Here is a 13,617-nt window from a genome sequence, read left to right on the forward strand (position 1 = left end):
ATTTGGTGCTTCTGAACCACACATCAGTTCCCTTTCTTTTCCTGTACACAAGAGGATACATAATTTCGCTAAGTGACCTCAAAGGGCTTATCATTGGTAGCATGGTACGGGGAAGGGGTGACTCGTGTCCTGCCTGCCCTGCCCTAGAGCACGTCTGTACCGAGCAGGGGGCTGGGGCCCTCCTCGGAGTGCTCACCCATGAGGAGAAAGTCCAGCTGATCACCCTTAGCAGTGAGCTGTGCAATAACGGTTAAGCTCTGTCATATTGGCTGTGGTTTCATACACAAAATATTTATACTGCTTTTTCTAAATTTTTAATGAAGCGTCTACACAACTTTGGCTGGTAATGCCTGAGAGAAACATTCTGCTTGCAGACACCTTGGCATGTATGTCATGTAATTTTCTTCTCCTTTTTTTTCATTGCTAAAAGCAATTGCCAACAGAAATTTTGCCTTTGAACAGTTCATCTGTGCATGCTGTTTACATCTGAAATTGTAATCCCCAGCTTTTGACTAAGGTCCGTAAAGATCATAATCCTGTTTTATTAACACAGATCCCTGGAGTTCAGACGCTTAACTCTGTTGTTGCTATTGCAAAAGCCAATTAGATCAGACGAGACTCCAACAGCAAGTGGACAACAAGCAGTAGGAGTGTTGTTATACATGATTATGAAGTTGTGGTGTGTTATGTTGTACGTGCTACACTGTTGAATTTCTGGGACAGCAGGCCTAGTTTATCATTGCATTGAACTTTATCTTGACGCATTCAGGAAATGCAAACTGCTATTGTCCAGGCTGGCTTTAAGCTCACATATAGCCATAACTGCCTGGGACACCAGGCTTTCTGCAAGGGTGTTCATCCTAAGGACGGTGCGTCTGTGCTAGACTTGAAGGCCTGGCAAGCCCATACTGTCTAGGCTTGCTTTTAAGAGTTTGCCTTGCTGGGCTGTACACATCTCACAGCAGTTCCATCTGTGTTTATATTTAACTCTGTGATTTTTTGGACTATGCGCTGCAATTCTTAACACCTCACAAACAAGAGCTGCTCTAGGACTTGGTTTGAAGTGTGTGGCAGAAGAACATACTGGTCTGGTTTGGATTCCTGTAGGAAAGTGATCTCAGACAAGTAACATACTGCCAGAGACATCTCGCTTTCTATGTATACCTCATCTCTGCCTGTTCCAGCCAGGGAGCAACTTCTAGATCTGTTGGGCACACTGCTCCATTCTTCTAGTGAATGGTTTAGAGAGCCTTTACGGTGACATTTTAATGCCTGTGATGAGATTTTAGGTGCAGAAACAGCAGCTCCTTTGCTGTGCAGAACACCTTCTCTTGGTCCCCTCTCATGGAAATTTTATCTTTTGTTCCTCGCTGTTTTCTGTAATGTTGTCTGAAAAGAAATGACTCATTTATAGTGTTGAGTAATAAACTGCTGAAGAACAAATACAAGCAAAAATGGATAGCACTTTTGATATTGTAAAGTCAGAAAATGTGCAAATTAAAATATTGTTATAAAAGAGCTCAGCAAACTAGTCCTGTCTGTTCATTATTTAAAAGAGAAACTTTTAAACTTTGAATGCGAAACACTCATTTCTCGGAGTAACTTGTTTGCTCCAGCAACAACATTAAATTATGTGGTTTTGGTACTTCCCAGGATATTTTATTTCATGGAGTGTATATGAAAGACAATTTTCCTCCTTCCTACGCATGCTTGTCTGCTTGGTGGTTCTTCTTCGGGGATGCCCTCTGGGTCCTTTATCTGCTCTCTCCATTTGCACCTGAATTGGTGCTAATCACATACACCAGTGACCGGCATTTTTTTTTGCTGGAATACATTTTTCATGCTACAGGAGCGACTGCTGGTGCTGGCACACTGTGATCTGCACAACCAGTGCGTGACCCTATAGCCCGAGGTGACCTTATAGTCTGAGACTATAGGAAATGAGTTCTCCAGGAATGTGATGCTATCTCTGAGCCTGAGGACTTTCACAAAGATCCCCAGTAAAATATCAGTGATGCAAAGTGGTGGGAGAGCAAGTCTGCAGCTGAACTCACAGTAATGATTTACAAACTATGAATATCCACTAAACCTGAGTGCAAAAATATAGTTCTCAGTCATCAGTTTTTGTGTGGCAATGTCAAGTATGTTTTTGATAAATAAAAAATGCATGGTGTAAAAGAACTGAGTCCTGCAAAACAGAAAAGAACCTTGAAAATTTTCCTTTTATTTGTCATTTCTAAAGTTCTGAGACAGGCTGTTAAAGCTTCTAGAAATGTTAATGCTGAATCTCTGTAAAGTGTGTGCAATAGCTATGCATGGAGACAGAACATTGATTCAGGTAACATTAATACCATCTTCCAAAAAAACAAGGTCAAAAACCTTTAAAAAAGGATTAATTTTTTTTCTTTCATTTAAGCAGGTGAGGACATGATTTAGCTAACACTCTGACGTGGATGCCTTATCCAAACCAAAAACTACGCTATTTCATGTTGAAACACAGCAAGAATTAATGTGTCAGTTCTTAATTATATTTTTACTTGCTTATGGGTTGTTTTTTTTATTATTATTTCTAGGATATGTCTAGTACAGCAGAGCACAACCTGTGTGAGGTCTCCGCTATCCCAAGATTAAGCTGTTGCTTCTGAGATAAAAATAGGAATTACAAGGTGGTACATCTGGGAGGCTCAGACCACCCCTTTTCATGCAGGCACGTATACAGGTGCTACACAAGAAACACCAGAGTGGTTCAGCTGGCAAAAAAACCTAAACAGTCTCAAGACTTTTACTCCGGGCTGTCTGCAGGAGCATCTGAGTCAAAAATCAAGTGAAGTCCACAGGGCTTTTCATTTTGCTTCAGCAAGGATTACAGCAGGTATTAGGGTATCTTCTTGAGCTCTTCTTAGCAGATGCCCAGTTTTGGGGCAATATGGGGGCAATCCTGGGTTTTCTCTGCAAGGCAGGGTGAGGAGCACTACAGGCCAAAACGCCTTCTCTCCGGTACCAGCTGTCCGCAGCTCTCAGTGCTCCATGAGAGTGGAAATGAGGCTATACATTTTGGTAGCATAACCAGTAGGTTAGGATAGCATGGTGTAAAATTAAAATGAATTTCTGGCTATTTGGCTCAGCTACATTTGCTGCTTAGATTAAGTCAATAAAAGCTGTGTAGAAATGTGGAAATTATGACCCTGATACTTTTTCTTTGCCTCACTATAAGGACACCCTAGATTTTTGTAAGGATGTATGACACCCTGCATGTTTCAGGTAGTTTGTACTGCACGCTCCAGCCTGATGAAATAGCAGTAACCAAAGCGATAACTTACTCTGTCTCAAAGAGAGACAGCTGCTTCAGAGATGTTAGCAGGACAGTTTGTTCCCCTCTTACAGCGTCACACTGTTTGTGTCTGCTCTGTTTTTATATTTAAGTGGTCATACCACAGGTTATCCATGGAGCTGAAATTAACTTCATTTTGTCCACTACCTGATATCACATTATGTGGAGTGTTATAAAAGATAAGGAATGGGAAGGCTTCTGTCCTACTGGCCTATAAATAAAATGTTTGTGTGTTAGGGCAGGATAGGTTTTTTGGTCTCGGTATGATAAAATTATACAGACTAACTCCAGTAGACTGTCTTATCATAGATGTGCAGTGGCACGGAGGTAACTTAACCCATCAGAAGGAACAGATGAGCAATAGTCTTGCAAAAAATGTAGAGTTTGTGAAATAAGATGTTAAATATGCTTTATATCTCTATAGCCCACACTAGATGTAGCATATGCACACACATGTGTATACATGCACACATTCCATCCCGAGGTTCAAAGCAGGTCATTCCTTCTAACAGAATTATTAAATCCAATATCTTAAATAACTTTGTAATTTTACTTTCTCCTGGCACTTTCAAAACCACTTGCTTTTTTACTTAATTCTCCCACTGATATGAGCAAGACTTGCAAATTTAGAACACCTTTATATATTTTTCCCTGAGCTTGCACCCAAGTAAGAGTGGAGCTTTTGTTATTTTGCACTGGATTCTCGTGTAGACCGGAGTGGAGGAGAAAGGACACATCGACATTTACACATTATACATAACATGTGCTTTATTACAACCCTGTTCTTAAGCTCCAATCCTCTACACCAGGGTCTGCACGTGAAAACTGCCTAACATATGAGCAACCACAATAATGCAGCTGAAGGTATTAATGTAATTACACAACATTCAAGAAGTCACGAACTCGAGCCTACTGAGCAACATGGCTGGAGTTTACGTAAGAGATCTCCCCAGGGCAGAAGGTAATTTAAAGAATATTGGCTTTTTCCCAACCAATAACCTTTTTCAGCAAATGGAATATTTTTGCTAATGGTAAAAGGTACGAGGCAAATTGGTTGTTGTTGAATTGGCTTTAATTAAAAATAACTCAAATGCTTGCCAAACTAACTGACCCAACCAAAAGAAGGAATAAACCACATAATAGACTACCCACTGTTCAGTGTTATTGATCCAGCAGAATGCATAATATGCAGCTATCTAATGTAGCACCCCGTGTGCTTAGAGCTATAAACTCATTCACACAGAGTAATTTATTTGGTCATAGAAAAAGCTTGTAGAATTACAAATGACTCCTTCTTTCTTTTTCCTCTATTCAATGCTACCAGCACTGCCCTTTGTGCACAGATAAGTGCTACTTGACTTGAAATGTAAAGAAATACCCTCTCACAGCTGCCTGTACCCAGGCAATTTGCCATTAAGTGAAGCATGCCAAAGCAAAGGTTTCAGTATACGGCAGCAGTAACTTGCTGCAGTGTGAGTGAGAAACATGTAGAAGCCCTGCTGAAGGTCAGCATGCTCAGTGCTACCACTAGCATGAGGGCAGTACCTACACCTGTGCTTCACGGTGCACGAGTTGTTCTGCAATGTGGAGTAAAAACTTGGAACAGCCAACTTCAGAGAATTTGTAATGGGTCTAAACTGCACAGCAATTACGTAACTACAGGCCTTGAAGGAATTTTTTAAAAGTATACCTTCCCCTCTAGTTACCAGGATTTAATTATTAAACCTGAGTTTCATTAACATGATGATTCCCATCACTTCCACTGTGCCTTTAAACTTGCTAACAATATTTCTTAACTGCCAGAAGAAATTCTGATACTGTAACTGAGAGCTGACTGCAAACATAACAGAGTAAAATATTCATTCTTTTATGTTGGTAAAATTCACAAGAATTTTATAAATGCTCATTTTTAAAGAAGTGGGACTGCATCAGATTTTAATGACAGTGATATCAGTAACAAAAGCTACATGCAATTTATGCGACCAAACCTTTACAGTAAGCTGCAACCAAAAACCTGTATTTGACTGCCCTTTTAACAGTGAAGATTTTAATATCGACATCAGAACACCAACATTTTTCACAGAAATTACATTTTCTTAATATTTTTGTTTATAAATACTAGGGTATCTGGTAAGAGGATATCCTCCCTCCAAATAACAGACAGTCTCTAAATATTTGCCTGTCTCTAAAAGAAACACAATATCTATCAGCATAAAAGATTCACTCCCACTAAATACAATATGCTCTTTAAAAGCTTTGTAATGCCAAATCCTTTCCCAAAACGTTGGAGTTGTCAATAATGCTATATACACCATCATTTCTCTCAATAGTGAAATACTGAACTTATCCCACTTGGCTTTTTGAATTGTAGGTTTGTCAGCATAAGGAGGCTTTTGTTTTTAACATGAGGTTGAGTATTTCATAGTCTGTGTGATTTTATGTACAATATTATTTCTAATAATGGTAATGGTTTCATCTGACAGGCTAGTGGCTTTATCAATGCCACCGCGAAACAGAAAATGCCTTCTTCCACTGACACTTCATAAAATGCTGTGTTTCTGGTACCTAAGGTGGTTTTAAGCTGTGGAACATTTTAAAAGCTTTGGAAATTGTGGCTTTCTTGCTTAAAGCATAACATTAAAAGTTCTGTCATGTACTGACTGTAATGGGCTGTTACAGTCCTTAACATAATGTTATGCCTCATGTTACGCACTAGAAATTAGACATTACATTTCCCGTTCAGCTGCAAGTTTCACTGATCCCAGTGTATGTGTTCTGAATAACATTTCTATTTTTCCATGAATCTAGATTATTTCATGTCTGTAAGAGTATCAAACTGTGCTGCTGTGTCAAGTAAGCAGAGGGGTTAATGATCCTAAATACTTAACATTAAGTAAAAACATGACCATATGTTTATTTTACTTGTATTCACTATTAAAAGAAAAATCAATTATCCTATTAATTTTATTATTCAGCTGATAAGAAAGAAAAGTCAGACACATCAGGTACAAGTGAGAGGGGTATACACAAACATGCCAGCTTCTATTTGCTCTTGCAGCCAAAGCTGAGCTCCACAAACAATTGGAAGCACCCCACCACCGATGAGTACACGGGCTTGCTAACAGCCTGTGGCTGTGAGGGAAGCAGCCAGGGCAGCAAGCCTGGTGAACGGACAGATTTGAGGTCTTTTTCACTGTGAGCTCCAGAGGCCCTTTGCAAATGACGGGCCCCTGCCTGAATTCACAGTTTGGTCACAAAGCGTAGGCAGAAGCAGGGGAGAGGAGATCTTTCCAGCAGCATCGTCACCCTTCAAGGAGAGCCAGCTTCAGCCAGCCTCTCATACGGGTCTTCAATTCCTTGTGTATGTTTACCATCTCACCTTCATTAACCTGTTTGGTTGGTACAGAGTGTAAGTTTTCTGAGGCAGACAATTCCCTGTCTGTACGAAGTGCCTGCCATGATACAACCTCACTCATTAGTTGGGTTGCAGCAGCAATAAGAGCAGTAACCTGTTACTGGATGTGTAGTATTAACTGATACAGAAGACATCCTGCACCATGTACACCGAGATCTTTGCAGCAGCAACAAGGCCTTTAATTCTGTTGAAGGAAGGTGTGAGTGCTCTCTTGATATTCTTCTCCGATATTCTGGACTGTACTCATTCATTAGCATTCAGGTCTTCTGCTTGTAGAGAATAGCTGAATGAAAGACATGTTTCTTCTTTTAATCTTTTTGCTGCTAACGTGCAGAAATTAGGGTTCTCATGTACATATTTTGCGTGGCAGAAGAGATAAGAACCAGCAGATAAAGTTCAAAACGTCAGTGCAATGAGGTTCAACCTGTCCTCCATTTGAGTAAGGGACTTATCGAGAACAGGGAGGAGTAAAGAGCGCAGCTGGCTTTCCAGATAATGTTCTTAACCTTATAGGACCTTTCAAAATATATTGCAAACATGCCAAGGATTATTTCTTTCTCGTGTTTACTTCATTTTTTATTGTGGCTGAGAGGGAACGATATCAGTGACTGATACGCCCTTCTATTTAGGACTATTAAAAAAATGAGGAGGTTAGAAGGGTCTAGCTACAGCTGACCTCTGTATATCAGGAGTTTTTCCCACTGCAAGCCAGTCATGATGGTGTCTCCCTATCTTTCTGATTGCAGAGACGGCTCTATTTCCTGCGACAATAATCTCCTGGAACAGGGCAGGAAAAAAAACCTCAAAGAGGTGCTGCAGTCCTATCACTTATCTTTCTCTCTTGGGTTGACTTATTCTCTCTGGAGAGCATGGAGATTGCAGCTGTGTTCCTGAGAATAGTCATGCTGGAAAGCAGGAAGGTCCTTGCCCACATTAACTATGTTGGTTATTACCCAGCCAGTCTGACCCTTAGGGTACAGAACCTCACAAATATGATTTCATAAGTGAGGAGCTCAGTTTTGTGTTGATACTGTACTGTAAAATATTCCAAAGCAACATTGCAGAACATGCGTGTGTTTTAAGGCAGGCTTAGTGGCAACAGTGTCCTATCTAACAGTCAAACCCAAATCAATGTCAGCATTGCCTTAGTCAGAACTGGGTAAGAGTGAAATGCTGAGTAGGTGTTGGAAAAGCTTCTTTTTTTTTTTTTTCCTAATTAAATGGTTGACTTGTCCTTTTGAAGTTATGAGACACAGTTACTTTTGTAAAGATTGTATCAACATTTGTGGCTATATTTGAGACCAGGATCACTACTTGAAAAGGTAAATCTTCACTTTGCATAGCAACTGTATTTTAAGTCAACTGACCATGTGCTTATCAAGGGTGAGTGCACTGGCATATTTCCACTTCATAATAGTACCTATTATGCCAGTGACTGAAAGACTAGAAATACATCAGGGAAGTTTACAACATAAAATTGCTCATACCTTAATAATTGTCTAGGGAGTTACGCCCAAAAATAGATGTTGCTGCGTAAAATTTGAGTTCCTCTCTTGAAACCATCTACGTGCCCCCTGTGTGCCTTTTGCATGTACTACCAAGTTATACAGACTTTAAAAAGAGAATCATAATTGTAGGCAAGACTGAAAAAAAAATCCGTCACAGCCTTTTCCTTTTAGTGACTTCTGGATCTTTTTTTTTTCAAGTCAAGCTGACATTTAAATTTTAAATAGCACTTTGTTCAAAATCACTAAGGTATGAAATAGTTGTCTTGCAAGGAACAAAAATAGCTTAGTACATACTGTCAATAGAGAAACAAGAGTTTCTGTTATAAAAATTTGTCTTTTATATTATTTGGATGTTGACCTCTCTTGTGTGATCTCAGACTTCTTACTTAACTAGATTCTCAGAAATTTATCATGCTGACTCACTACTGGAACTGCTAACAGCTCTTACACCTTCAACCTGATATTGGATTTACATAGCAATTGACTCTGTCTTTATATCATCTGTGTGGTTAATTAAATTTTAGTGTTTCAGCACTAGTGAGGTTAAACGGGGAAAACTGTAAAGTTTTGGGTTCCCCAGTACAAGAGAGAGATGGACAAACTGCAGACAGTTAGCACAGATCCACTAAGGCTGGGCGACTGGCACAAATGCATACAAGGAGAAATTAAGAGACCTGGATTTGTTCAATACGGAGAAAAGAAGTCTAAGGGGAGATCTAGTTGTCTTCAGTGACTAATGGGGAGTTACAGACAAGAGAGCCAGACTCTTCTCAGAGGTGCACAGGGAAAGGAGGGGAGACAATGGTCTCAGGCTGCAGCAAGAGAAATTCTGGTTGAATATAATGAAAAAAAGTCCCTATCAGTGTTGTGAAGCATTGGAATAGGTTGTTCAAAGAGGCTGTGGAGCCTCCACTCTTGGAGATTTTCAAGGTATGTCTGGGCACAACCCTGAACAACATAGTCTAACTTCAGATTTAGTCCTGCTTTGAGCATGAGGCTGGCTTAGATCTGTGATTCTAATAGCTACATGGGTGAAACACTCTCTCCTTACACTGTCAGCTTCCTACAGATGCTTCATGGGACTTTCAGTATCTTTCAAATCTTCTTTATAATGATGAGTCATTAAGGCAGTGTATGGACGAGTGTCCTTCTTCACTCCAGCCTAGCCCAAAAAGCATTCAAAACAGGGCCTACATAGCTCCAAGCTCTCTTCCATCAGATAGCAACTAAATTGCTCATGCCGTATCTCTGTCAAACAAAGTCACTGGAAGCGTAGTGCCATGTCAAGTAGAAATCTGATCCAGCCCCAGAACAAGAAAAGAAGCCAAAACAGTGCTGGCTTTCTAAGTACTAACTGTGTAAAATACGACTCCTGTAGTGAATGCTTTTGCCATCAGTTTATGTAACACAATTTTTACAACTTTGCTGTGGCTCAGGAAACATCTCTCAGCCTTATCTTAAGCACACACACTTACATACGTGCACGTATGCATACATACATTTATACATACTTATATATGTGTGTATATACACATATATATACACATATATACACATACATGAAGCACACACATAAAGAGACATGGTGTGAGAGTAGATTCCTGTGGTGCTAAACTTTGCAGATTGTCTGGAAATGGCAAGCAGAATTCCATCTTCTTTTACACCAACATAATTCTCTTCATCCATGTTACTGGAAAATCACCTTTTCTGAAATTCTATAATCTGATAAATACAGATCATAGCCTTCTGGCAGTAAAGTGAACCTTAGCAGGAATTGTCTAATCTGTTCTCATAAGACAAGCCAAATGCGGGCATCAGTCTTGCATATCACCATTTCTATCGGTGGTAGAATATGTAGGCCACTAGCCTGAGTGTAATATGAATAATGTCCTGCATGAGAGAGAGTTTAATTACATTACTCTCCATATGAAAAATGTGCAATTTGGCCCTATGATGAATTTGTTTCAGCTTCCCATCACTGACTATGCTTTGGGCATTTTTGCATTGTGAACAGTATGAGTCCTAAGCCTCATTAGTTTCATTATTAGCCCTGCTGGTTTTATGCATTTAAAACTCATCCAGTATTCAATGGGGGAAAACCCCCTCTCTTTTAGCTCAGTCCAAGAACACCTGACCCTTGGTGGTCTGTGTAAAATGGGTTTCTATTCTGATTTATCCATAGCCACTGGGCTGTTTCCCTGCTTGGTAGGATACCAGTGTGCAGGATGGGAATGCTTTCTTTTAACATACTGATATCTGAATCTCAAAGTGCAGCTGTCAGCGACCATGGTGAACTCTACCCAGTTCCACAAACCCTATGAGTCTCCTGGGTTTCCTGCAAAAGGCTAAGCAGAGATGAAGTGGAGCAGAAAGGGGCAGACTGTCAAACTTTAAGGAACAGTAAGTGTGGTCTCTGCAATGTTTGGCAGAAACTTCAGTGGGGTTTGCACTAAACTGATAGTGCTCCCACAGCAAGAACTCACCCATTAGGTATGCCAGATGCCTTCAGCACAGGACAGCTGCAGTGGAGGAAATTAAAGACAGAATTTCCTTTCATCTGGATCCAAGAATCTGTGGTTATTGCCCGCCTGTGCACTGGAAGATGTTAGGGAAGTTCTACAGTTCTCCAGCATCAGGAAGAAAATTAAAATCTTCAACTGAAGCAACACACACCATTTTCCACCACCAACAATGAAACAGATGGTGAATTTCCAGCTGTTAGAAAGTGTGTGACATAAAATAATTACCTAGCATAGATAGAGGTGCTGTTTCATTTTCCCCCGAGACAGAGTTTGAGATCAGAAAGAGCCCAGAAGGAGCTGCACTAGACTTGCACTAGACTTGCCCCAGCATGGGATGAGGAAGGCACTTGGGAGTTTGGATGAACTTCCAGCTGTACCACTATGTAGATAGTATTTGGTCAAGCTAAGAATTATCTAAAATTAATCAGTTGAAGCCCTTCGGAAGTGGTCTTCAGTGAAGCAGCTTGCCTTGAGTTCATCGGCAAAACACAGATCTGGCTGCTGGCAAGATGCTATGGTGACTGGATCCTGTTTTCTGGGTTCTGCTACTGTACTCAGTACACCAAATGGTACAGTTCAGAGTATCACTAGGAAAGAAACATAAAAGGCTTTTCTTTGTTCCTTACTAAATTCCAGTTATGAAATTAAGCTGAAATTTGTTTACAGGGATTCCACCAAAGTGAAACAAATCATTACTGAATAGAGTCATAGATTATTAGAACAAACAATACAGACTGGAAAAACAATCAAACAAACCACTTTCCCAGGAATTACTCTCTGTTGTGATTACACTAACATGAGAAATTTTGAGCTACAGTGCTGACCAGCAAGGAAAAGTTTCCATAATGCTGTAATACCAAATCCTGGTATTGTCAGGTTGCTAAAGATGCCTATGAAATATTCTTTTATTGCCATGAAACTGTTAATCACTCGGTGATGAAATACCTGAAACATTAGTCTCAGCTGAATTTAAGATGTTTCTGAGCCTCTTTTCAGACCTCAGTGTTCCTAGGGTTAAGTGAGCTATGCACATTAATTGCACTCTAATTTTAATATAGTGTAACCCATTAAAACACTGGCATTGCATTTATTCAGTCAGCAAGTCCTGACTCCTTGCGAATAGAGCATATAACACGTAGGACTTCAATACAACAGTTAACTCTCCATCTGCACAGCTGTGAGTAGAGAATAGAAATCTCTTGGTAGAGACCACTAACCTGTTCTACAGGTACTTGTATGTTTCTGTTCCTGAGCTGTCTGTGGTCTTGCTCCTCCATAGCTAAGTCAGCAAGAACATCTCAGTGATACAGATGATCCACCAGGACTGGTGAAAATCAGCTTTGATTTTAACATGTTCTGAATGGAAACTTTATCTTGCAGTGCTGTAATGTTATCTGCTGGTATTTTCAGTCTGATTTCCTAGAGAGTATCCATAATAACGACTAGAACAGGGCTAGAATTTTTTTTTTCTCATTAGAAATGTGGAGGGTTCATGCAAATGGGATTGTTATCGATATAAAACTTTGAGGCAACTCTTAGTGACTTGGTTGAGCCTTCCAACACGTACCCAGAGGAAATGAAGCTTTTTTGTTGGGTGGTTCTTGTACTCAGGGCCTTCATCTTAATCTTCAAAGGCCTTCATTAACTCAATCTCAATTTCATAAAAAGCACCTCTCCCTTGTCTCTGTGAGGTTTATTTGTAACAGTTCTACTCCTTAGAAGTGCCAAACCCACTGACCTTAAGCATATAAGATGTGAAAGCAGAAAACAAAATTTTCTCAGCTACTTCCTCACATCTCTTCAGCAGAGGGAAATAGGAATGGCCACAAACCCATTTCACTTTGAGGCCAAAATGTCAACTACATTTTTGCAATTGGTTGCATAGACACCCACAAGAATAAAAACAGTGATAAATACACACAGGAAATGCATGCGGGGAGGTGGCAACAGAAAGTGTCAGCAGAGAAGGGGAGGACTGGAGGAAGAGGGTCACAACTCCTGTGAAACATAAGCACCAGTCTCGCATATGCTTCCGAGTGCACCTCATATGGTCAATGTGAAAACCCAACAATGAGGAATGACTGCAAAATGTGGGAGATCCTTGGAGAAAAAAGCACAGTGAGCAGATGGGGAAAAGGTCATAAACATCTTGTATGATAGGACTTGGACCCTAACCCAAAACCTGGACCCCACAGCCTCTTACAGTTGGGATATTTATTCAAAGGTGCTAGCATTAGTGGATGAAGCCTGTAGCACAAGAACGCAGAACAAAGTGACAGCTTTTTTTGAGGTTATATGAAAAATGGCTATTTTACAGAACATTTTTTCTGACTGAAGTTGAAAGGTCATTTCTTCTGCCTTTAAGCTCTTTCTACCTTTTTAAGTAGATAAAAATAGAGCCTAATAATCCGTAGTTGATACCCATACGTGTCAAATTCAGACACTGAGTGCACAAACTGAGAAACCAGGTAGGTTTTTGCGTGTGCGGTTTTCATGTTATAAATATTTGTGTGTCTCTCCTCACCCAGTGTGTGTACATACTGTAAAATGCAAGACCCTTCAGTTTGTAGAACATGAAATGAAAAAAAAGGGCAAAGTCAGTGTTTAGGAAATACAGGGGAAAAGAATGCAATAAGAGATACTGGATACCTACACTTCCTTTGCATTATGCATGAGTCGCTATCACAACATCTCTGCCATAAGAGTACTATATGGACAGCTAATAAAATAAATCCCAATTACTTGTATAGTATAAGGTTTTTACAGCTTTTCTAAAAGTGGGGTAGCACAGATGATGCTGTAAATTCTCCTATTCTCTTTTTTTTCTATCTTCTTACAGCT

At 40.0% G+C, this 13,617-nt stretch overlaps 1 long non-coding RNA gene across 5 annotated transcripts in view; it reads left to right on the top strand.

Moving 5' to 3' along the window:
- The first annotated feature begins 2,737 nt into the window (after window positions 1-2,737).
- The window catches only part of LOC142078670 (uncharacterized), a 49,464-nt gene continuing 38,584 nt past the window's right edge, over window positions 2,738-13,617 (top strand). For 4 of the 5 annotated variants that reach the window (XR_012672311.1, XR_012672314.1, XR_012672315.1 and 1 more), the window contains exon 1: window positions 2,738-4,292. This is a non-coding gene — a long non-coding RNA (uncharacterized LOC142078670). Of the gene's footprint in view, window positions 4,293-7,492; window positions 8,069-13,617 lie in introns of all 5 variants that reach the window. The other variant, XR_012672312.1, reaches the window with a different exon arrangement.

Source organism: Calonectris borealis, chromosome 2 (genome assembly GCF_964195595.1).
Source record: "Calonectris borealis chromosome 2, bCalBor7.hap1.2, whole genome shotgun sequence".
In the NCBI taxonomy this organism is placed as follows: Eukaryota; Metazoa; Chordata; class Aves; order Procellariiformes; family Procellariidae; genus Calonectris; species Calonectris borealis.